Below are 24,212 nucleotides of genomic sequence, written 5' to 3' on the forward strand. Positions count from 1 at the left end.
CCAACAAGGGACAAGACTCAGCTCCACCCACCAGTAGGCAGGCATCAGTCCCTCCCACCAGGAAGCTTGCACAAGCCTCTTAGTCCAGCCTCACCCACCAGGGGCAGACACCAGAAGCAAGAGGAAGTACAACCCTGCAGCCTTCAGAATGGAAACGCAATCACAGAAAGTTAGATAAAATGAGACAACAAAGGAATATATTTGAGATGAAGGAACAAGATAAAACCCCAGAAAAACAACGAAATGAAGTGGAGATAGGCAACCTTCCAGAAAAAGAATTCAGGGTAAGGATATCAAAGATGATCCAAGATCTCAGAAAAAGAACAGAGGCACAGACTGAGAAGATACAAGAGATGTTTAACAAAGAGCTATAAGATACAAAGAACAAACAGAGATGAACAATACAATAACTGAAATGAAAAATACACTAAGAGAAATCAATAGCAGAATAAATGAGGCAGAAGAACGGATAAGTGAGCTGGAAGACAGAAAGGTGGAAATCACTGCTGCTGAACAGAATAAAGAAAAAAATGAAAAGAAATGAGGACAGTTTAAGAGACCTCTGGGACAACATTTAATGCACCAACATTTGCATTATAGGAGTCCAAGAAGAAGAGAGAGAGAGAAAGGGCCTGAGAAAATATTTGAAGAGTTAATAGCTGAAAAATTCCCTAACATGGGAAAGAAAACAGTCATTGAAGTCCAGTAAATGCAGAGAATCCCATACAGGATTAAACCCAAGGAGGAACATGCTGAGAAACATAGTAAGCAAACTGACAAAAATTAAAGACAAAGAGAAAATATTAAAAGCAACGAGGGAAAGGCAACAAATAATATACAAGGGAACTCCTGTAAAGTTATCAACTGATTTTTCAGCAGAAACTCTGCAGGCCAGAAGGGAGTGATGATATATTTAAAGTGATGAAAGGGGAAAAACCTACAAGCAAGAATAATCTACCTATCAAGGCTCTCATTCAGATTTGATGGAGAAATCAAAAGCTTTACAGAGAAGCAAAATCTAAGAGAATTCAGCACCACCAGACCAGCTTTATGACAAATGCTAAAGCAACTTCTCGGCAGAAAAGTCCACATTTAGAAGCAAGAAAATTACCAATGAGAAAGCTCACCAGTAGTGGAAAACATACAGTAAAGGTAGGAAATCATCCACACACAAATATGATATCAAAACCAGCAATCGACAGAAGAGGAGAGTACAAAAAATGCAGAATATTGGGAATACATTTGAAATTCAGAGACCAGCAATTTAAAACAATCATATATATATGGGTGTGTGTGTATGTATATATATTATATATATGTATGTATATATATATATATATATATATATATATATATATAGAGAGAGAGAGAGAGAGAGAGAGAGAGAGAGAGAGAGAGGGGGGGGCAGAGAGGGAGAGAGGGAGAGAGAGAGAGACTGCTACATCAAAACCTCATGGTAACTACAAACTGAAAATCTACAATAGATACACACACAAAAAAGAAAAGGAATCCAAACAACACTAACGTTAGTCACCAAATCACTAGAGAACAGAACAAAAGAGAAAGGGAAGAGAAAACACCTACAAAACAAACCCAAAACAATTAACAAAATGGCAATAAGAACATATATATTGACAATTATCTTAAATGTAAACAAGTTAAATGATGCAAACAAAAGACATAGACTGGCTGAATGGATACAAAAACAAGACCTGTATATATGCTGTCTACAAGAGACCCACTTCAGATCTAGGGACACATACAGACTGAAAGTGAGGGGATGGAAAAAGGTATTCCATGCAAATGGAAATGAAAAGAAAGCTGGAGTAGCAATATTCATATCAGACAAAATAGACTTTAAAATAAAGACTGTTATAAGAGACAAAGAAAGACACTATATAATAATCAAGGGATTATTACACTATAATAATAATTACACTATATAATAATCAATCCAAGAAGAAGATATAACAATTATAAATATATATGCACACAACACAGAAGTACCTCAATATACAAGGTGAATATTAACAGATATAACAGTAACACAATAACAGTAAGGGACTTCAACAGCCCACTTACATCACTGGACAGATCATCCAGACAGAAAATCAATACAGAAATACAGATCTTAAATGACACATTAGACCAAATGGAATTACTTGTTACATATAGAGCATTCCATCTGAAACCAGCAGAATACACACTTTTCTCAAGTGGACATGAAAAATTCTCCAGGATAGATCACGTGCTGGGTGACAACGCAAGCCTCAGTAAATTTAAGAAAATTGAAATCATACCAAGCATCTTTTCCGATCACAACACTATGAGACTAGAAATCAACCACAAGAAAAAAACTGCAAAAAGCACAAACACATGAAGGCTAAACAATATGCTACTAAACAACCAATGGATCACTGAAGAAATCAAAGAGGAAATCAAAAAATACCTAGAGACAAATGAAAATGAAAACACAACAATTCAAAACCTATGGGATTCAGCAAAAGCAGTTCTAAGAGGGAAGTTTATAGCAATATAAGCTTTCCTCAGGAAAAAAGAAAAATCTCAAATAAACAGCCTAACCTTACACCTAAAGCAACTACAGAAAGAAGACCAAACAAAGCTCAGTTAGTAGATAGAAAGAAATCATAACAATCAGAGCAGAAACAAATGAAATACCACCAAAAAAAAAATAGCAAAGATCAATGAAAATAAAAGCTGATTCTCTGAAAAAATAAACAAAATTGATAAACCTTTAGCCAGACTCATCAATAAAAAAAAAGGAGAGGGCTCAAATTAATAAAATTAGAAGTGAAAAAGGAGAAGTTACAACTAAATCCACAGAAATACAAAGTATCATAAGAGACTACTACAAGCAACTATATGCCAATAAAATGGACAACCTAGAAGAAATGGACAAATTCTTAGAAAGGTACAGTCTCCTAAGACTAAACCAGGAAGAAATAGAAAATATGAACAGACCAATCACAAGTACTGAAATTGAAACTGTGATTTTAAAATTCCAACAAACGAAAAGTCCAGGGCCAGAAGGCTTCACAGGCAAATTCTATCAAACATTTAGAGAACAGTTAACACCTATTCTTCTGAAACTATTCCAAAAAATTGCAGAGGAAGGAACACTCCCAAACTCATTCTATAAGGCCACCATCACCCTGATACCAAAAACAGACAAAGATATCACACAAAAAAGAAAATTACAGGCCAATATCCCTGATGAACATACATGCAAAAATCCTCAACAAAATACTAGCAAACAGAATTCAACAATACATCAAAAGGATCATATGCCATGTTCAAACGGGATTTATCCCAGGGATGCAAGCATTTTTCAATATCCACAAATCAATCAGTGTGATACACCACATAAACAAACTGAAGAATAAAAACCATATGATCATCTCTATAGATGCAGAAAAAGCTTTTGACAAAATTCAACACCAGTTTATGATAAAAACTCTCTAGAAAGTGGGCACAGAGGGAACCTACCTCAACATAATAAAGGCCATATACGACAAACCCACAGCAAACATCATACCCAACAGTGAAAAGCTGCAAGCATTCCCTCTAAGATCAGGAACAAGGCAAGGATGTCCACTCTAGCCACTTTTATTCAACATAGTTTTGGAAGTCCTAGCCACAGCAATCAGAGAAGAAAAAGAAATAAAAGGAATCCACATTGGAAGGAAGAAATAAAATTGTCACTGTTTGCAGATGATAAGATGCTATACATAGAAAATCCTGAAGATGTTACCAGAAAACTACTAGAGCTCATCAATGAATTTGGTAAAGTTGCAGGATACAAAATTAATACTCAGAAATCTGTTGCATTTCTATAGACTAACAATGAAAGAGAAATTAATGAAACAATCTCATTTACCACTGCATCAAAAAGAATAAAATACCTAGCAATAAACCTACCTAAGGAGGCAAAAGACCTAAACTCCAAAAATTATAAGGCACCCATGACAAAAATCAAAGATGACACCAACAGATGGAAAGATATACCATGTTCTTGGATTGGAAGAATCAACATTGTCAAAATGTCTATAGTACCCAAGGCAATCTAAAGATTCAGTGCAATCCGTTTCAAATTACCAGTCATTTTTCACAGAACTAGAACAAACAAATTTTAAATTTGTATGGAAACACAAAAGACCCCAAATAGCCAAAGCAATCTTAAGAAAGAAAAATGGAGCTGGAGGAATCAGGTTCCCTGACTTCAGACTATACTACAAAGTTACAGTAATTAAAACAATATGGTACTGGCATAAAAACAGAAATATAGATCAAGGAACAGAAGAGAAAGCCCAGAAATAAACCCATGCACCTATGGTCAATTAATCTATGACAGAGGAGGCAAGAATATACAACGGAGAAAAGACAGTCTCTTCAATAAGTGGTGCTGGGACAGCTACATGTAAAAGAATGAAATGAGAACATTCCCTAACACCATACACAAAAATAAACTCAAAATAGATTAAAGACCTAAACGTAAAACTGGATACTATAGAACTCTTAGAGGAAAACATAGGCAGAACACTCTTTGACATAAATCGTGGCAATATCTTTTTGGATTCACCTCCTAGAGTAATGAAAATAAAAACAATAATAAACAAATGGGACCTAATTAAAATTATAAGCTTTTCACAGCAAATGAAACCATAAATAAAATGAAAAGACAACCCACAGAATGGGAGAAAATATCTGCAAACAATGCAGCCGACAAGGGATTAATCTCCAAAATATACAAATAGCTCATGCAGCTCAATACAGTAAGTTCCCTACATAAGAACAAGTTCCATTCCAAGAGTGCATTCGTAAGTCCAACAAAGTTAGCCTAGATACCCAACTAACAATTGGCTATATGTTACTGTACTGTAAAAGGTTTATAATACTTTTCATACAAATAATACATAAAAACAAACATAAAAAATAAAGAAATCATTTTTAATCTCATAGTACAGTACCTTGAAAAGTAGAGTAGTACAGTACAACAACTGGCATACACGGGCTGGCATCAAGTGAAAAGGCAAGACTTACTGACTAGAGGAGGGAGAGGAGGTGGGAGATGGTAGAGCTGAAGGGTCATCAGCAATAGGAGACAGGGCAAGCTGCCATTTCACTCATGCCCAACATTGACGGCACAGGTTCTGGTTCCTTGCTGGATTCAATTCTACCTACCCTCTTGAAAAAATGATCCAGTGATGTCTGGGTAGTAGCTCTTCTTTTCTTGTCATAGTTGACACAGTAGCACTGGACTGCATTTTGAACAGCTGCTGCAACCTTTCCGTACCATTCTACGTTCGGGTCCTGTGCCTCCTCAAATAAAGAAAACCCCCTTGTCATTTCCTGCATCATGAATCTCTTCAGTTCTTCAGTTACTTCTTCCTCTTGTCTCTCTTCATACTTTCTCTTGGCCTCCAATTCCATCAGGTCTTCATTAGTAAGCTCCTCGTGTTGCATAGCAAGGAGTTCAGTGAAGTCATTCTCTTGCAGATCTTGCTTGAAATAAAGATACTGTACTACTGTATTCTATACAGTACAGTACACAAAAGCACAACCACTTGTACAGGATGCACGCACGTGACAATGAACGCCAGACAAATGAACTAACTTACGTGACTGTATATGTGAACGCACGTTTGTATCTTTGAAAGCTCGCAACTTGAAGTTTCATATGTAGAGGACTTACTGTACCAGAAAAACAAACAACCCAATCAAAAACTGGGCAGAAGACCTAAATAGACATTTCTCCAAGAAGACATACAGATGGCCAAAAAGCACATAAAAAGATGCTCAACATCACTAATTATTAGAGAAATGTAAATCCAAACTCCAATGAGGTATCACCTCACACCAGTCAGAACGCCATCATCAAAAAGTCTACAAACAATAAATGCTGGAGAGGGTGTGGAGAAAAGGGAAGCCTCCTACACTGTTGGTGGGAATGTAAATTCGTACAGCCACTATGGAGAAAGGTATGGAGGTTCCTTTAAAAAGTAAAAATAGAGCTACTGTGTGATCCACATATCCCACTTCTGGGCATATACAGAGAAAAAACACAATTTGAAAAGATACATGCATCCCAATGTTCAATGCAGCACCATTTACAATAGCCAACACATGGAAGCAATATAAATGTCCAATGACAGATGAATGGATAAAGAAGTGGTATATATACACAATGGAATACTAGCCATAAAAAAATGAAATAATGCTGTTTGCTACAATATGGCTAGACCTAGAAATTATCACACTATGTGAAGTAAGTCAGACAGAGAAAGACAAATATCATATGATATCACTTAGATGTGGAATGTAAAGAAATGATACAAACGAACTTATTTACGAAACAGGAATAGCATCACAGACTTAGAAAACAAACTTATGGTTATGAAAGGGGAAAGGTGGAAGAAAGGGATAAATTAGGAGTTTGGGATTAACATATACACACTACTATATATAAAATAGATAATCAACAAGGACCTACTGTATAGCACAAGGAACTCTCCTCAATATTCTGTAATAACCTAAATGGGAAAAGAATCTGATAAAGAACGGATGTATGTATATGTATAACTGAATCATTTTGCTGTATACCTGAAACTAACACAACATTGTAAATCAACTATACTCCAATATAAAATTAAAAAAATTAAAATATATATACTAAATAAAAAATAAAGTGGACAATTCCGTAGTTTTTTCTATATACACAAAGTTATGTACTGATCACTACTACAGTATTTAATTCCACAAGATTTTCAACATTCCAGAAAGAAATTCTGAATCCATTAGCAGTCACTCCCTATTTCTTCCTCCCTCCAGTGCTAGAAAAGCACTAATCTGTTTTGTCTCTATTGATTTGTATATTCTGGACATTTTATATAAATGAAATCACACAATATGTGGCCTTTTTAACTGGCTTCTTTCACTTAGCATGTTTTCAAAGTTTGTCCATGTTATAGCATTTATCAGTACTTGATTTTTTGAAAATACTTATTTATTTATTTATTTATTTATTTGGTTGTGTCTGGTCTTAGTTTGCCGCACGTGGGATCTTCACTGCAGCATGCAGGATCTTTCATCATGGCGTATGTGCTTCTCTCTGGTTGTGGTGCACGTGCTTCTCTCTAGTTGTGGTGCACAGGCTCTAGAGCACACAGGCTCAGTAGTTGTGGGACATGGGCTTAGTTGCCCCACAGCATATGGGATCTTAGTTCCCCGACCAGGGATTGAACCTGCGTTCCCTGCATCGGAAGACGGATTCTTAACCACTGGACCACCAGGAAAGTCCTCAGTACTTGATTTTTTTAACTGACAAATTTTATCCCATTTTATGGATATCCAAAATTTTGTCTATACATTAGTCAGTTGATGGACATTTAAGTGGTTCTCACTTTTTGGCTACTATGAATAATGCTGATATGGACATTTGTGTACAAGTTTTTGAGTGAACATCTATTTTCATTTCTTTGGGGCATATAGTAAGAGGTGAAAGTACTGGGTCATATGGCAACTCCACAGAATTACTTGTTTGAGAAACTTCAAGACTCTTTTCCAAGTGTTTACATTTTACATTTCCATCAGCAATGTATGAGGGGTCCAATCTCTACATCCTGCCTTGTTTTTTTGTTGCTGTTAATTAAAAAGCCATCCTAGTGGGTGCGACATGGTAGCTCACTGTGGTTGTAGAGAAGCGAAATTTGCCACCCCAAAATGTCTTCTTTGGCATGTGGATTATTTTAGCTGAAAACAATCAAGGCCCAGAAGACTCAGGAAGAAACTTTAACCTTCCCCTAATTTCCTAAAAAAATTTAGATAGAGGGTCTATTCCAGGAAGAGAGCTATCATCAGAGATATCTATAAAGAATATGGGCTAAGTGTGGTGGTGGAAACAGCCTGGACATCTGAGTCCACCCTGTTTCCCAATGTCTCTGCATGGCCCAGCAAATTTATTTACCAAACATTTGCTATTCCATCTCCATGTCAATTGCCTTCCTGCCCTTTGAAGTCTCAAACCCCTACTTCCAACATCCTCTTTCTTTATCTGAAGATGGTATTTAAGGTGAGGGTTTCAGCCATTTCAGCAAATTACTCAGTTTTCTGGGGTCTCTCTCATGTATACATGTTAGTTAATGTCAACTGATTATGTCTCATGTCAACTTAATTCTTAGACCAGCCACAAGAACTGAGAAGGGTAGAGGAAAATTTCTTCCTTCCCAACATAGTCTTGATTTGCATTTCCCTACTGGGTAAAGAGGATGAGGATATTTTCACATGTTTATTGGCTCTTTGTATATCTTCTCTAGAGAAATGTTCATTCAGCTTCTTTGTTCATTTCTTAACTTGGCTGTCTTTTTGTTATTGGGTTATAAGCATTCTTATATATTCTAGATACAAGTTCCTTGTCTGATATACGATTTGTAAATATTTTCTCCATTTCGCAGGTTGTCTTTTCATGATGTTGATGACATCCTTTATTTTTTTAAATATTTGTTTATTTATTTTTGACTGTGCTGGTTCTTGTTGCAGCACATGGGCTTAGTTGCAGCATGTGGGTTTCTTAGTTGTGGCATGCATGTGGGATCTAGTTCCCCGACCAGGCATGGAACCTGGGCCCCCTGCATTGGGAGCATGGAGTCTTACCCACTGGACCACCAGGGAAGTCCTGATGATGTCCTTTATTTACTTATTTTTATAAATTTATTTATTTATTTTTGGCTGTGTTGGGTCTTCGTTGCTGTGTGGCTTTCCTAGTTGTGACGAGCAGGGGTTACTCTTCGTTGCGGTGCACAGGCTTCTCGTTGTGGTGGCTTCTCTTGTTGCAGAGCACGGGCTCTAGGAGCGCAGGCTTCAGTAGTTGCAGCACGCAGGCTCAGTAGTTGTGGTGCACGGGCTTAGTTGCTCCGTGGCATGTGGGATCTCCCCGGACCAGGGCTTGAACCCGTGTCCCCTGCATTGGCAGGTGGATTTTTAACCACTGTGCCACTAGGGAAGTCCCTGATGATGTCCTTTAAATATATAAATTTTTAATTTTGACGAAGTCCAGCTTATCCATTTTTTCTTCTGTTGCTTGAGCTTTTGGTGTCACATACAAGGTTACAAAGGTTTACTCCTATGTTATCTTTTAAGAACGTTACAGTTTTAGCTTTAACACTTAGGTCTGTCATCCATTTTCAATTAATATTGGTATATTATGTGTGGAAAGAATCCAACTTCATTTTGTTGCATATGGCTATCCAATTCTCCCAGCACCATTTGTTGACTATTTTTTCCCCAGTTGAATTGTTTTCACACAATATAGAAAATCGTTTGTCATAAATATGAGGGTTTATTTCCAGACTCTCAATTCTAATTCCAATGCTCTGTATTCCCCAATATTCTTTGTTGTGTTTTGCCACAGAAGTCTATGTTCTATGTTAGCTTAGTAGTCCACTAATAACTGGACAGACTTCCTTAAATGCCTTGCACCAATAAGTTTGCCAGCCTTTGCTGGAGGGCTATGGGTGCATTTGGGGGCATGCTCTGGGGTGGGTGAGAAAAAAGCTGTTCGCATTGTATTAGCTCTGAGTCAGGTTAATAAAAAAAAAAGGCAAGTCCTGTGAGTGAGCATTTCCATGGAACTGCCACACAGGCCAAATAGTAACAGTCCTCTGGGGCTAGGGGTTTGGGGGAGCTCCAAATCCATTCTGCCTTCTTCAGTGTCTGCCAGGATTTTAGAGCTACTGCAATTTTGAGGTATTAGTTTTCAAGGCTACTGTGAAGCCAAGAGGAGACAGGAATCAGTTAAAACTCCATTAGCCTTGCGGCTCTTACCATGAGTAAGTCATTTTCTTCGACAAATGCTACACAGACTGTCACAAGCCTCTGGTTATTTCCTAGAGTTCTGAAAAAGTTGATTTTAAGACTTTATGTTAATGTTTTCATTGCTTTTTATAGGAGTGAATTTTCAGAGGTCCTAACTCTGACATACCTTAAGTTAGAACCTCTACTTGTATTAAGATTTGTGGTTGTCTGCAGCCTGATTTCTTTCATAAAAGGCCTCATTTATTTCCGTTTTCTAGGCAGGTAGTCCCAGAAAGCTTTGCCTGGGTCTGAGTAACCACACCACCAGTGCTACCTAGTGACAGTAAGTATACACTGTAAGAAAGTAGATAAATTATAACTGATCTTGGCTTGTTTTAAATGTATAATAGGTAATGTAGTATTTACTTCACCAGGGCTGATTTGAGGGTTAAATGGAAAACAAGTGTGAGAGCATTTGGCAAGATGCTTGAAACACAGCAGGCACTCTAAGCGTTAAGTTTGTTTCTTGAAACATTACTTAAAGCACTAAGCCTCAAAACATTTCCAGAGCACTTCAATTTTACCCCTAAGGAGGTTATAATTTCTGATCAAGGTAATTTTATACAGTTATCAGGGCGTGAAGAAATTCTATGAATCTCTTCAAAAGTTTTCCATAGCTCTAAGGATTAAAACTATTATTCAGTGCTGTGACTCTCAAACTTCAGTATGCATCAGAACCACCTGAATGGCTTGTTAAAATGCAAATCACTAGGCTCACCTACCTCCAGTTTTGGAATCAACAATTCTGGGTTGAAGGTTGGGAATTTGCATTTCTAACAAGATCTTAGGTGAAGCTGCTACTGCTGGTTTGAAACGACACTTTGAGAACCTCTAACCACTTCTAAGTGTACAGGGCTGTGGCATTAAGTACATTCACATTGTTGTACCACCATCCATCTCGACTTTTTCATCTTCCTCAGAGAACCACTGGTTTAATGTGACCTATAAATCCCCATCTCACACCATCCTGTCCCACTGCCTTCTGGCAGGTGCTGAGACAGAAAGCAACAAAGTTAACTGGCAGTGAGCTCTACTGTCTAAAGAGGAAACAGAAAAAGGATCAATAATTATCTCCTTAGGTACTGTCCTTCCCCATCCCTCTTAATTAGAACAGAGGCAGTTTAGGAGAATAAAAGACAAGTTGCCTCTCAGCTCAGTTCGGGTAATAATGATAAAGCAAAAATGTTGCCATGTATACTTACTTACTGTCAGTCACACAAATGCACGTTTGGAGATATTTATTCATTCAACAAATAATACTTGTCAGGTATTGTTCCAGGCAGTATAAAAAACAGATAAAAATCTATGCCAGCTGAACTTACATTCTACTAGAGGAAGGGGGGTAAAAAAAATATATATATACATATATATGTATATATATAATATATAGTTAGATAGTAAATTCCAGAGAGAAAAAATAAACAATGGGGAGTCAAAGTGTTTCTGTGCTTGGAATGTGGTGTGTGTGTGAAATTTTAGATAGGGAAGTATAAGTTCTGTTTGAGAATGCTACTTTTAAAGGAAGTGAGGGGGCTAGTATGCAGGTATCTGGTGGAAGGGTATTTCAATAAGAAACAACAGTAAGTGCAAAGGCCCTAAGGGACACAGAGAGGAGGTCAGCATGGCTAGAACAGAGGAATAATGAAAAGAGAACTAGTACTTGAGGTCACAGACATACCTGGGGGTGGAGGTGAAGAATACGGACTTAAAGGCATGAGAGGTTTACCTAGATCAGAAAATATCTCCCAACTTTTTCTTACTACAACTTCATACTGGAGGCCAGGAATCTGTACCTCCTTAACATATAAATGGTTATTAAAACATAAACAAACATTATATTATACACATTAGAAATAACAGACTATTGTAAAAAATAATTACAAAAAAATTAAAGCATAAAAAAGTTTTAATATCATTATTAAGACCACTTTTCTAACTCAAAGAGATAGAATATATTGCTCCAGACATCCAAGCCCCAAATTTTCCATCCTCAGGTGGATCACAATTAAAAACAAACAAGGGCTTCCCTGATGGCGCAGTGGTTGAGAGTCCGCCTGCCGATGCGGGGGACACGGGTTCGTGCCCCGGTCCGGGAGGATCCCACATGCCGCGGAGCGGCTGGGCCCGTGAGCCATGGCCGCTGAGCCTGCGCGTCCGGAGCCTGTGGTCCGCAGCGGGAGAGGCCACGGCGGTGAGAGGCCCGCGTACCGCAAAAAAAAAAAAAAAAAAACACCCAAAGAAAAACAGCCCTTAAAGGGCTGTTAGGGCTTCCCTGGTGGCGCAGTGGTTGAGAATCCGCCTGCCGATGCAGGGGACACAGGTTCATGCTCCGGTCCGGGAAGATCCCACATTCCGCGGAGCGGCTGGGCCCGTGAGCCATGGCCGCTGAGCCTGCGCGTCCGGAGCCTGTGCTCCGCAACGAGAGAGGCCACAACAGTGAGAGGCCCGCGTACCGCAAAAAAAAAAAAAAAAAAAAAAGGCTGTTAAACCCAGAGGGTTAAACCCTCTGGCTACACTTGCAGCCTGTCCCTGGCTGACCAGTTCTGTGTCCCCAAAGCCTTAGCAAGAAGTCAAGATGAAGCGTCACTGTGCCCGTAAGGCTCTGACCGGCAAATGGCTAGTTAAGAGCAGAAGTCCTTAAGCTCTAGTATGCAACAGAATCACCCAAAGGACTCGTAACACACACTAGTGGACCCCATTTCCAGAGTTTCGGATTCAGTAAGTATAGGTGGAGCCTGAGAATTTGAATTTCCAACAATTTCCCAGGTGATGTAGGTACTGTTGGTCTGGGGGCTCACAATTTGTAAATCTGTGCCTTAGAGTTATTACTGCTGGCTGGAGGCTCTAGTGAGTCAGTCTCCAGGCTGATTCAAGTACTATCTTCTGCCCTGTTGTCCCTTCCTTCCCATTCTTTCCAACCCATGATAGACAGTGCAGAGTGGTGGGGATGCTTTCCTTCTCAGAATCATTCAAGACTCTCCTGGAGATAACCATCAGTGATGTTACCTGGAACATGACCAATCTCTGGGAACGACTGATGATAAGTGAAGGTTCAATGAATGCTGGTGAAGAGGCTTTTAGAAGATTATCTAAGTTAGTGTTTCTTAACCTATGTGAAGATCAGCTGCCAGGTTTGTTGCACGTATGTTGCTAGTTATGAAGTCTGCCAATGACCTGCTTAAAAATAAAATCATGGCATTTGTTAAAACCCATAAAGCTACATCACAGAGAGCTTTAATATATGCAAATTTTAAAATATCAACCAGGATGTTGGATGATTCCCATGATGGAAAGCAGACTGTGACAAATGTATCTAATCGTGTTAGAAATGTGTGATCTAACCTTATAACCTTCAAGGTGGGAAAAAAGGAGCTGACCTAAGTAACTTTGGAAAATATTGTTTTGACTGGAAACTGTAAGACTAAAGACAAAGAGAAATGTACTTTAGTTGGCAAATTTGTTTCTTACAGGAGTATTGGTTAACAATTCTGAAACTACTTTATAAGTATATACTAGGATTGAACAAGTAAGTAACTAAATGGTAGATAATGAGAGCCAGGTTTCTCATTGTCAAAGAAAGAAGCTCCAAAAGCAAGGGTGGAAGGCTAGAATGAATGTGGTGCTGGGTCAGAGTCAGAAAACTCCGTATGAGCACCTTTAGTTTTCTATATATACATGTGTGTATACATATAGAGAGATGATATGAGACAGAGACATAAGTATGTGTATACACATGGTTTAGTATACACACATGTATTTTCCAGCTCTACCCACTGGGAAGGCCTGGAATCAGTGACACTTGAGTAGCAACAAACACACTCATTGCCAGATCCTGGTGTTTAACTACCATTATCCAATGAAAGGAACCAGGGCTCATTGGAGAAAACTGGCTGATTCTATGTTGGGGCAGAGAAAATACAAGATGAGTCTGGAATATCCATCCTGTAGTGCCAGAAAGTAAGGAAGTGTCCAAAAAACAAAATGATGAGGGCCTGTAAAGGGACACAGAAGCTGATCTGATAAAGCTTAAACTGTAATAATTTGAGCAACAAAATAAATAAGAGTAATAGATTATAACAAGGTAAAAAATATGAGTCCATCAATAAAAAATAAAATGAGTCCAGTAATAAATCATGTGGATATTATATACTGTCTAATATAACATGATGAGAAGGGCACTTTACCTCTGTGCTATTTATTTTTCCCCAAACCCATAACCCTAGTCTTACCATGAGAAAGCATCAAACAAAACCTAATTGAGGGACATCCTACAAAATATCTGACCAGTATTCCTTAAAACTGTCAAATCATGAAAATCTAAGAATATGAAACCATCACAGATCAGCAAAGACTAAGGAGACATGACAACTAAATGCAATGTGGTATCCTGGATTGGATCCTGGAACACAAAATGGACATCAGTAGAATAACTGGAGAGAACTAAATGAAGTCTGTCCTTTAGTTGATAGCAAAGTATCAATGTTAATTTCTTAGTATTGACAAATGTACTGTGGGTTATGTAAGACGATAACATTAGGGTTAACTGGGTGAGGGGTACACAGAACTCTGTACTATCTTTGTGACTTTTCGGTAAATTAAAATTATTCCAAATAAGAATATTTTAAAACATGTGTATTAATTACATCTTATTGTTTTTTACTTTATACATAGTTTATGAAATTTTTATATTTATTTGATATTTAATATTTTAAAAATTGGAGAGGATTTGATGTTATCTCTATAAAAATGTCACTCTCACTCATTTGCACTCCAATATGTTTTTGTAATGGTATAGAAAAGGAAATAAATGGGGTATAGTAGGAAATGTGCCCAATTCAGGGTAGACCAAAGATGTGCAGGTGAAGGTCCTCTGCCTAGTGCACGTTGGTGGAAATGAGATGAGAAAATTACACTATATATATCTTGTTACACCTTGCTATTCTCAAATGTTGTTGCCATTACCTGTCAGCTTGTTAGAAATGCAGACTTTCAGCTCCCACCCCAGACCTACAGAATTTGAATCTGTATTTTTAATGAGATATCCAACTGATTCATATGAACATTAAATTTCAAGAATCAAATAGCCACATTCATTCAATAGCTGATGAGTACACACTGTGTGCCAGGCACAGGAAAACCAATACCACACACACTAAAGTCTAGAACAGTGCTATTCTGCCTCAGCTGGGAACTTCCTGGAAATGCTAATTCTCAGACCCCCACCCCCAAACCTTCAGAATCTCCTGGGGTGAGGACTAGAAAAATGTTTTTACAAGCCCTTCACATGATGCTTATGCATACTAAAGTTTGAGAAGCACTACTTTAAAAAGATGGACTTCGAACTCTGTATACTGGAATCAACACAGAAAAACAAAAACTCAACACACAGGGCCATCCCAGACCAATTAAATCCCAATTTCTGTGACGAGGACTCTGGCATTAGTATTTTTTAGAAAGATTTTCTAAGTGATTCTAATGTGCTGCCATGTTTGAGAATTGCTGCTTTTTAGCACAACCAGCTAGAGTCCTTGTTGAACATAGGCTACATGAATGACCAGGGCACACCTGCAGAGCTAAATACCTATGTCTCTGGCTGCATTCAAAATCCCTCTTTTCAAAGAAATAATGCCACTTGCAGCAATATGGATCGACTTAGAGATTATCATATTAAGTGAAGTAAATCAGACAAAGAAGGACAAATATTATATTACATCACTTATATGTGGAATCTAAAAAATGATACAAATGAATTTATTTACAAAACAGAAACAGACTCACAGACATAGAAAACAAACTTATGGTTACCAAAAGAAAAAGGGTGGAGAAGGGATAAATCAGGAGTTTGGGATTAACAGATACACACTATTATATATAAAACAGAGAAATAGCAAGGACCTACTGTATAGCACAGGGCACTATATTCAATATCTTGTAATAACCTACAATGGAAAAGAATATGAAAAAGAATACAAATATGTACAATTGAATCACTTTGCTGTATACCTGAAACTAACACATTGTAAATCAACCATAAACCAATTTTCAAAATGCTCTTATAAAAGATGAGTTATTAAAAATTTCATTGTGGAAATAAACATGTTCTTATTCCAAAATTAGGTTACTTCCTGCAAAATATTACTCCCTACTTTATGTATTTTCTAAACAATTTTTCAGTACTTTATTTTAAATATGACATGTTTTGCTATAAAGGTCAGATACACTGGTCTATTCCTATAATCTATCCTATAAATAAGATTCTCATGAGATTTAAGATCTGCTTTTGTCTGTATTTAAGGTTATATTTTACTGTCTCATTTCAGAACTATCTCTGACCAAAATTTTTGCTCTGATCTTTAATATTGCTCTTGAAAAAAGTCTATCTACAGGAAAAGAAAATCCTTCTTTTCAACAGCAATTCACTGAAAAGGAGCTCTGCTTTATTTCTAACTTCTGCATATCAATATGTAACTCATTACACTAAAAGTTTGGAATCCCTGTGGAGTATTAAAATATCCCTCGCTTTCAGATTTTACAGAGCATGCAGTCTCTAATACACTTCTCAGTTACTTGATGACATGCAGTGTGAACTGTTCTATAGCTCATCCTCCATGTTCTCATCCTCATCCTCTGTGGAAAAGGCTTTATTTCACATCCTTCCTCTACAGCAGCTGGAGGCCCCCATGGGTAAACAGCCACTGTCTCATTATCTCATGATGAATGACCAGAGCTACAGAGCTGACCAGAGCACACAGCTGTGAGACTCTCAGCCCAACCACCTTACTCTTTTCCTAGTGTTCCAGAAGGCCAGGAGCTACCATGATCCTGGCTGGGAGAAGCATCTTGTTTAGGGGGCAACAATATTCCTTTTTCATATCCCATGGAAAGAGTTTTTGATCTAAATACTTAGGTGGTATTCATGCTAGCCCACAAATGCCTATTAAATCCTTCTAGAATTGAAATAGGATACTGCTTGTCCTGAAATGTTTGCTGTGATAGGGAAAAACAAGTCTGAATAAGGAACTTTGAAAGTCTGTTTTGTGAATCGAGTCAATTTTAAGTCTCAGGAGGAAAACACTAAATGTATGCTTATCCTGAGGATGGCAAGGTTCCTACACATAGGCTATCTAGTCAATACTGTATTTTATAGTTATGATGAAATCATATGTCAAATGTTTGTAGCTGCTCAGTAAACCTACTAGAAAGAAGAATAAGTTAGGGCAATTATGTCACTTACGGAAGCTGGAGCTCTTATTCCCACCCAGAGCTCATTTAGAATAGAAAACCACTGATTTGCTTTCTACATTAGAAGAAGCTGGGTGGGAATGCCCTAAAGGCTGATCACAACAAAACAAATGAACAAACCTGAAACATTAACTTGCTCTGAGCTTTTTCAGCAATGAAACCTGAACAGCTTGACTGCAACTGTAGACTCCTGTCTGCAACTATTCTGAAAAGGGATGGATTTCTTCTGGCTTCAAACAATGATTTGCACTGAGAATTCTCCATCTGCCTGCCAGGCAACCAGTGCTCACAAGCCTAACTGCCTTAATAACACCCTTGCTGATGCTCTAGGGTTGAGAATTTAAGTGATGATACTGGCCTAATCACTCTGGCTCTGAGAGTTGTGCCTATGCATGCTCCCCCACAGTGAGAGCCTTTTGTCTGCCATACCCCCAAAAGATTTTGGGAAACAGGCAGAGCAGTTTTGAGCAGGAAAGTAACACTAACCATGGTGACTATGGCAGATAAATCTGGGTGCAGAATGCAGGGAAGGCTAGAGGTGGGGGAGAAGTAGGGTAAAGGGAGCAGAAGTGGGTAGACATAAATGTGGAAACCTTTTAAGTGGTGTCACAACACTGTAGTTCAAGTGGGTTGTACAAAGGAAAGAGGACAGTTACAGGTCTTAACGCAGAGGAACTAACATGTGAAAAATTCTAGGAAGGAAAAATGGGCAAGACACACTGACATTATGAGCTTTTGTAGGCTGGCCAGAACCCTAACTACTATTTGTAACATTGTTTCTATGGGAAAAAAATCTTAAGAGTTCTAAAAATAGATTTATAAATAAACCTTTGGAATCTGGCCAGTTTCTTAAGTTGGGGTGGGGAGTGGGCCTATGGAAAGAAAAGTATCCATGTCTCTGGTGGCCAAACTTCAGTGATATGGGGCCACTCCTTGGTGATCTTCTTTCTGCCCATCATTCCAGCCCACTCCCAACAGTGGCTATTTGAAACTCTCTCTGCCTTAGCTGTTGACCTAAATAGGTTTTGTGACAGGAACAGATTCCCTACTTCTCCATCTATTTTCTCATCCATCCCTGCAGGCTTGGAAGAACACTAGCCTTCCTTCACTCTGAACCACTCCAACTGTGACCCTTCTTGCTGAGAGATGTTGTACCAAAATTCTCATAAACTCTAGATCCTTCCTTTCCACTGCCTTTTTCCTGCCAAACATTGCCTCTTCACTCTTAAAACAACTGAAAAACCTTTTAACTTATAAAAGTAACACTTGCTCATAACAGAAAATTTGGGAAACTAAAAAAACATATGAAGAAAAACAAAAGCATCCATAATCACATCATCTGGGAATAACAACTTGGTGTATTTCTTCCCGGACTTTCTCCTACACACAACATATACATTTTCCAAAATCAGATAATTCCATATCTTGCTTATGTCACACTTTTCCAAGATTAATTTTAAAATACTTTTGATATCTGTATAACATCAAATGGATATAACCTGAATTTAATCATTCCCTATGGCTGGATTTATTTCCCACTTTCCACTATTACAAATAATATTTCAATGAATAGTTTTCTACATAAATCTTTAATGGCATTTCTGGTTATTTTCTTATATAGAATCCAGGTAGTGGAGGGCTAAAGGATATGATAGTTAAAGGACATGAACCCTTTTAAGATTCATTTTTCTTCTTTAATATTTTAATTTTATTGGAGTATAGTTGATTTACAATGTTATGTTAGTTTCAGGTGTACAGCAAAATGATTCAGTTATACATATACATATATATTCTTTTTCAGATTATTTTCTCATATAGGTTATCACAGAATATTGGGTAGAGTTCTCTGTGCTATACAGTAGGTCCTTGCTGGTTATCTATCTTATATATAGTAATGTGTGTTCATCCCAAGCTCCTGATTTATCCCTCCCCACCATATTTCCCTTTGGTAATCATAGGTTTGCTGTCAATATCTATAAGTCTGCTTCTGTTTTGAAAATAAGTTCATTTGTATCTTTTACAAATTAGTTTCCACCTATGAGTGATATCATATGATATTTGCCTTTTTCTCTCTGACTTACTTCACTTAGTATGATAATCTCTAGGTCCAACCTTAAGATTTTTTTTTTTTTTTTCCGGCACGCGGGCCTCTCACTGCTGTGGCCTCTCCCATTGTGGAGCACAGGCTCTGGACGCGAAGGCTCAGCGGCCATGGCTCACGGGCCCAGCCGCTCCGCGGAATGTGGGATCTTCCCGAACCGGGGCACGAACCCATGTCCCCTGCATCGGCAGGCGGACTCTCAACCACTGCGCCACCAGGGAAGCCCCAAGATTCTTAAAATATATAACAAACTGCTTTCCAGAAAGGCTGAATCAATTTATACATCTACGGGTAGTTGATGCGAATTCCTGACTTATTACACCACAGTGGTACTGAGGGTCCACTATCTCAAACAAAACATTCACTTGTTCTCAACAGACCCTATAAATAAAATACTGCCTCCTTCCTTTCATAGTGCAAGTGACTGAATAAGTGGCAAGTATTTACTACCTTGACCCCATCACCCACACGTTAACTACAATGTTTCTTCCGCCACTCATTTTACTAAAATTGCTGTAAATTAGTGATCTCTTTCTAGTCATATGAATGTCTTTTAGAATCTTTTCATTAGCTCATCTGACTCTCCTGTTCCCATCTTTGTGGCCATTTGACTCTAATGATCTCATCCTTCTACATGGACTCAGTCCTCCCTTACATTACACCACCACGTTTTCTCCCTTCATCTCCGAACTCTGTGATCTCCCTTCTTTAATATCATCTGCCACTTCCTATTGCTTACACTATGTCAGGCCTCCAAGGTTCAGTTTTTGCCTCTGTCCCGCACTGCTCTCAGGGAGGACTCCTCCATTCTGTTTTAATAATCAGCTCTACCCTGATGGCTCCCATATATTTCCCTAACTTTACCCCTCCTTTGTTCTCAGATCTGTGACTGAGTTCCATCCTCACCTATACTCAGTGCCACCTCCCACTCAATAGTGCACCATCCTCTCTGCCAAACCAGTGAGCCTTCCCAACTTTCTTATTTCTGACAATGGAGTAGCACTCCTTCAGTCCTCCATGCTCAAAAACTTCAGTCTTTACGTCTTCCTTAAATTACTCTGAAAGTCATACTAATAGTTTCTTCAAAATACTTCTTAGATACATTCTCTTTTTGTCATTCCCATCATCACTTCACCTATGGATTACTGTAATATTTTCATAGGTAGCAGGTATTCATGCTGTATGCAGCGACCATGTTAATTTTCCAAAAATATTTTTTAATGACTTCTTGAAGGTTTCCTTTTTGTCCAAATTCATCTGGTTCAAACCCTCAAAGGCCAAACCGCATCTCCTATTAGTACCTCCTGAAATCCAAGGAAATCCTCTCTCCCTACTGCCCTTTCTCCCCCCACACCCTCTGCAGACTCATTACTGCCCCCACCTTTGCTCGTGTCACTCTCCCAACCCTTCTGTTTCAATGGAACCTTCAGTAGATAATCCCAACCTACACTACTTTTCCTTTCTCTGAATTTTTTTTCCAAAGGGAAAAATGCATTTTATTTAATGACCAAGTATACCAATACTGACACATACATTTATATATATGTATACCTATGTGTGTGTACATCTATATGACTAAAACAATATTTACTCTTACCATTTCGGATGAATTGTAAAATTTTCTGTTCTATGTACTTTCATTTAAAAAAATGGGGGTTGCAACTTGAGTCAACACTAAGAAAATGAGGATGAAGTGGTAAAAATATTTAAGCAGATTATGCTCTCAGAGGCTACATGGTTTAGGAAAAAGAACCCTCAATTTCTGAATTATTAAGGCCAGTGGTATGCTGGCTCTTGGGAGGGGGTTGGTGGGGAAAAGCCCTGATTTGTAGTGTTTGTCAATAACCCTCACCATGGCAGATCTCAAGCTACCAATGTAACATGACTACCTGTGAAACTGGAAAGAGATATGCACAAAGCCAGGAGGAACCAGCTTCAGGACACCAGAGCAGTAATTAAAATCTGTTCTGCAATCTAGAACTTAATATATACTGTCTTGTATAAGCTCTCCAGGTATATTATATAGGTCTGTTATTCATTGCAATAAACTTTAGCCCTAGGAAGAGTGGCAGTCCACTCATTCCAGAGGTTTCATAGTGAACAGGGCACACAGTGTTTGCTCAGTAAAAACCTGCTGGCAAGACCTGGAGGGAGTGATGAGCAAAGCCAAAGACTGGAGGCATAAAATGGTAAAAATGGGCATGTACTCATTTAGGGCTGATTAGTAAGAACAAACAAAAAGTACAATGAAGGAGCAGAATGTAGCAGAAATAAAATCAGCATGGGAACCAGGAGATATTCCCAGCTTTGTAATTGTGTGACCCTTAGCAAGTCAATTTCCTTCTTGGGCCTTAAGTTTCTGTAAACTTAGGGTACTACATGACTACAAGATGTCTACGTTATCCATTGATTCTAATGCTCTAGGATGTGGGTAAAACTGACAAGGAGGCTGCCCATGGCCCACTGCATTGATAAAATAACAATAATAAATTCATTTTAAAATCTGCTGTTAAGTCAAAGGAGTTTAGGGCAGTAAATCCTTTCTGAAGGTGTGAAGAAACATTCTTATAAGACCATTCCATTTCTTTGATCTAATAATTATTATATAGAAAGTAATAATTATTAAAAAAAACAATTATTTTATTAAAAATAATAAAATATTAAAACAATTATTCCAAAAAGTATCTATTGCCTATCTATTATGAGCTGGACACTGGTAAGTGCTGAAGATTTAGTAAAAACAAAACAGACCCCATCTTTACCCTCATGGAACCCACAGTAGTGTGGGTCAATAGCCATTTAGTTCCAAATCATCATAAAAGTGCTTTTTAGCTTAGCACAGATTGCTCTGAGTAATGGATGCAAGCTATGGATCCTCTCTTCCCCAAACAGGCATATAATCATAAAAATGTGAATGCAATTTCAGAGGTTCACAGGACCTCTCATCTGTGAAGCGGTCCAAGAACCAAAAGTTAACCCTGACCTATTTCTACAGCTATATCTACAAAACAGTAAACAAATTCAAGATCGTAAAAGCCTACATTCTGTTTGTTAAGGGAGCATAGTAAAGATTTCCAACAGAAACAATTAAAAATAAGGGTCTGGGCTTCCCTGGTCGCACAGTGGTTGAGAAGCCGCCTGCCGATGCAGGGGACACGGGTTCGGGCCCCGGTCTGGGGAGATCCCGGACATGCCACGGAGTGGCTAGGCTCGTGAGCCATGGGCCGTTGAGCCTGCGCGTCTGGAGCCTGTGCTCTGCAACGGGAGAGGCCACAACAGTGAGAGGCGTGCGTAACACACACACACACACACACACACACAATAAGGGTCCATCATTTAAAGGATTAAGCCTTGGCTTTTTGAAATTTGAAATTTCATTCACCTAAAGTATCTTCCTCCAAATAATATTCTGGATAAATGAGGTATGCCTAGATTATGTTTCTATCTGATCTACCATTCCTTTAGTAAAGCTGCCAGTTAAATCTCTCTTACTTGAAAACTATTTGCATATGAATGACTGCTTCAATTTCACAAGTAAATCTGCATTTCATGACTCTTCCATTTCACACCAAAGAGATCCTATTAGCTATGACAAATACATGTACACATATATCTGAACAAGCAGTCTGAACAAAGCAAAGAGCACAAGTTCCAGAATTAGAGGGCACTGACTCATTTCCTGACTCTAACATTTTATGGCAGATCAACCTGGGACAAGTCATCTAACCCTTGGACCCATGATTTTCATCTGTAAAATGGAGAGGGGACTAAGAGGGCTACTATGAGAAATCAATCAAGTAAAACAAGGTAGGACAAAGTATTTAGAAATAAAATGGGCAAAAGTGGGTGAAGGAGCAAATTGCTCGAAGTTGCTCACAAAACATCAGACATTCAGAGATCCTTTGGGAAGAGTTGCTCATATAACATCCTTAGTGGATCTATCTGGAGTAAAATAAATTGTTCTTAAATTGCTCAAGGAATTTTGTTTTGACTGACTGCCCAATGGTAAAGTTCTTAAACGTCGAAAGTTTGGAGAGAGGCTTTGGAAACCTTATAGTGCATAAATATATTCTCAAGGCAAGAAGATGAACTACTTACAAACTCTCAGTCTTGGTTCTGTAGTCAAAGTCCCTTTTACAGGGTTTTTTTTTTTTTTACAGAGCAATGATCCTTTCACTTACCTTGCTGAAAAGGTTAACAGGATGTGTACAAAAGATTTTAGGGGAATTAGTTCATCTAAACTGAACAAATCAATGAAATCAATCTCTTTTAGCAGAAAGGGTATTTGTTTTAAAGGAAGTAAATAATATTCAGCATGAGACATGTTTTCCAGTCCATTGTCCACTGAAATGCAAAATAAGAAATGTCAAGGATAACTTTTTTTTTACATTATTTCATTTACATTTACAATGTACATTTGCATTATCTCAACAGTCAAGTTTAGGGCGATTCTTCTTGTAAAATCTGAATTAAACAACGTTTTGGTACTAAGGAATCAATCATTACACCTTATCAAAGTTCATAAAGGTAACCAGAAGTGTGATTTGCCCTGGTGCCTAGAAAACAGCCAAGAGGCAAACACTCTGATTTCTCAGCCCCTACTAAGCAAAGGCTCTACTGGTTCCCCAAGAAGGCAAATTAAACTCTGACTCCAAATAGTCATTACACAAATGTCTACAAGGGAAACAAACCACAGATCCTGTATTTACATAACACCTTCCTCCAATAAATTCAAAGCACTTTATTGTAGAATTATTTAAAAGAAATGTACCCCCGCCCCCATTTTAGGAAAGCAATTACTGTTATTCTGGGAGACCATACATCCCTTGCCTAATCAGATATCAAATTGGTAGGAAACCCTAGGCTCGAAGTTTTCTCTGAGAGAGGAACTCTAAAGATTGTGGGGGTGGGAGTGGCGGGGAGGGGGAGGCTCAAGACTCGTGGAAAGCTGAATGAATCAGGCAATGGGGTAGTTTTAGGGATGGGAAGTGCATTAAAA

The 24,212-nt window shown here is 38.2% G+C and overlaps 1 protein-coding gene across 2 annotated transcripts in view; it reads right to left on the minus strand.

Moving 5' to 3' along the window:
• Window positions 1-24,212, minus strand: part of FAM162A (family with sequence similarity 162 member A) — a 43,628-nt gene that overhangs the window by 18,896 nt on the left and 520 nt on the right. The window lies entirely within an intron of this gene.

Source organism: Kogia breviceps, chromosome 5 (genome assembly GCF_026419965.1).
Source record: "Kogia breviceps isolate mKogBre1 chromosome 5, mKogBre1 haplotype 1, whole genome shotgun sequence".
In the NCBI taxonomy this organism is placed as follows: domain Eukaryota; kingdom Metazoa; phylum Chordata; class Mammalia; order Artiodactyla; family Physeteridae; genus Kogia; species Kogia breviceps.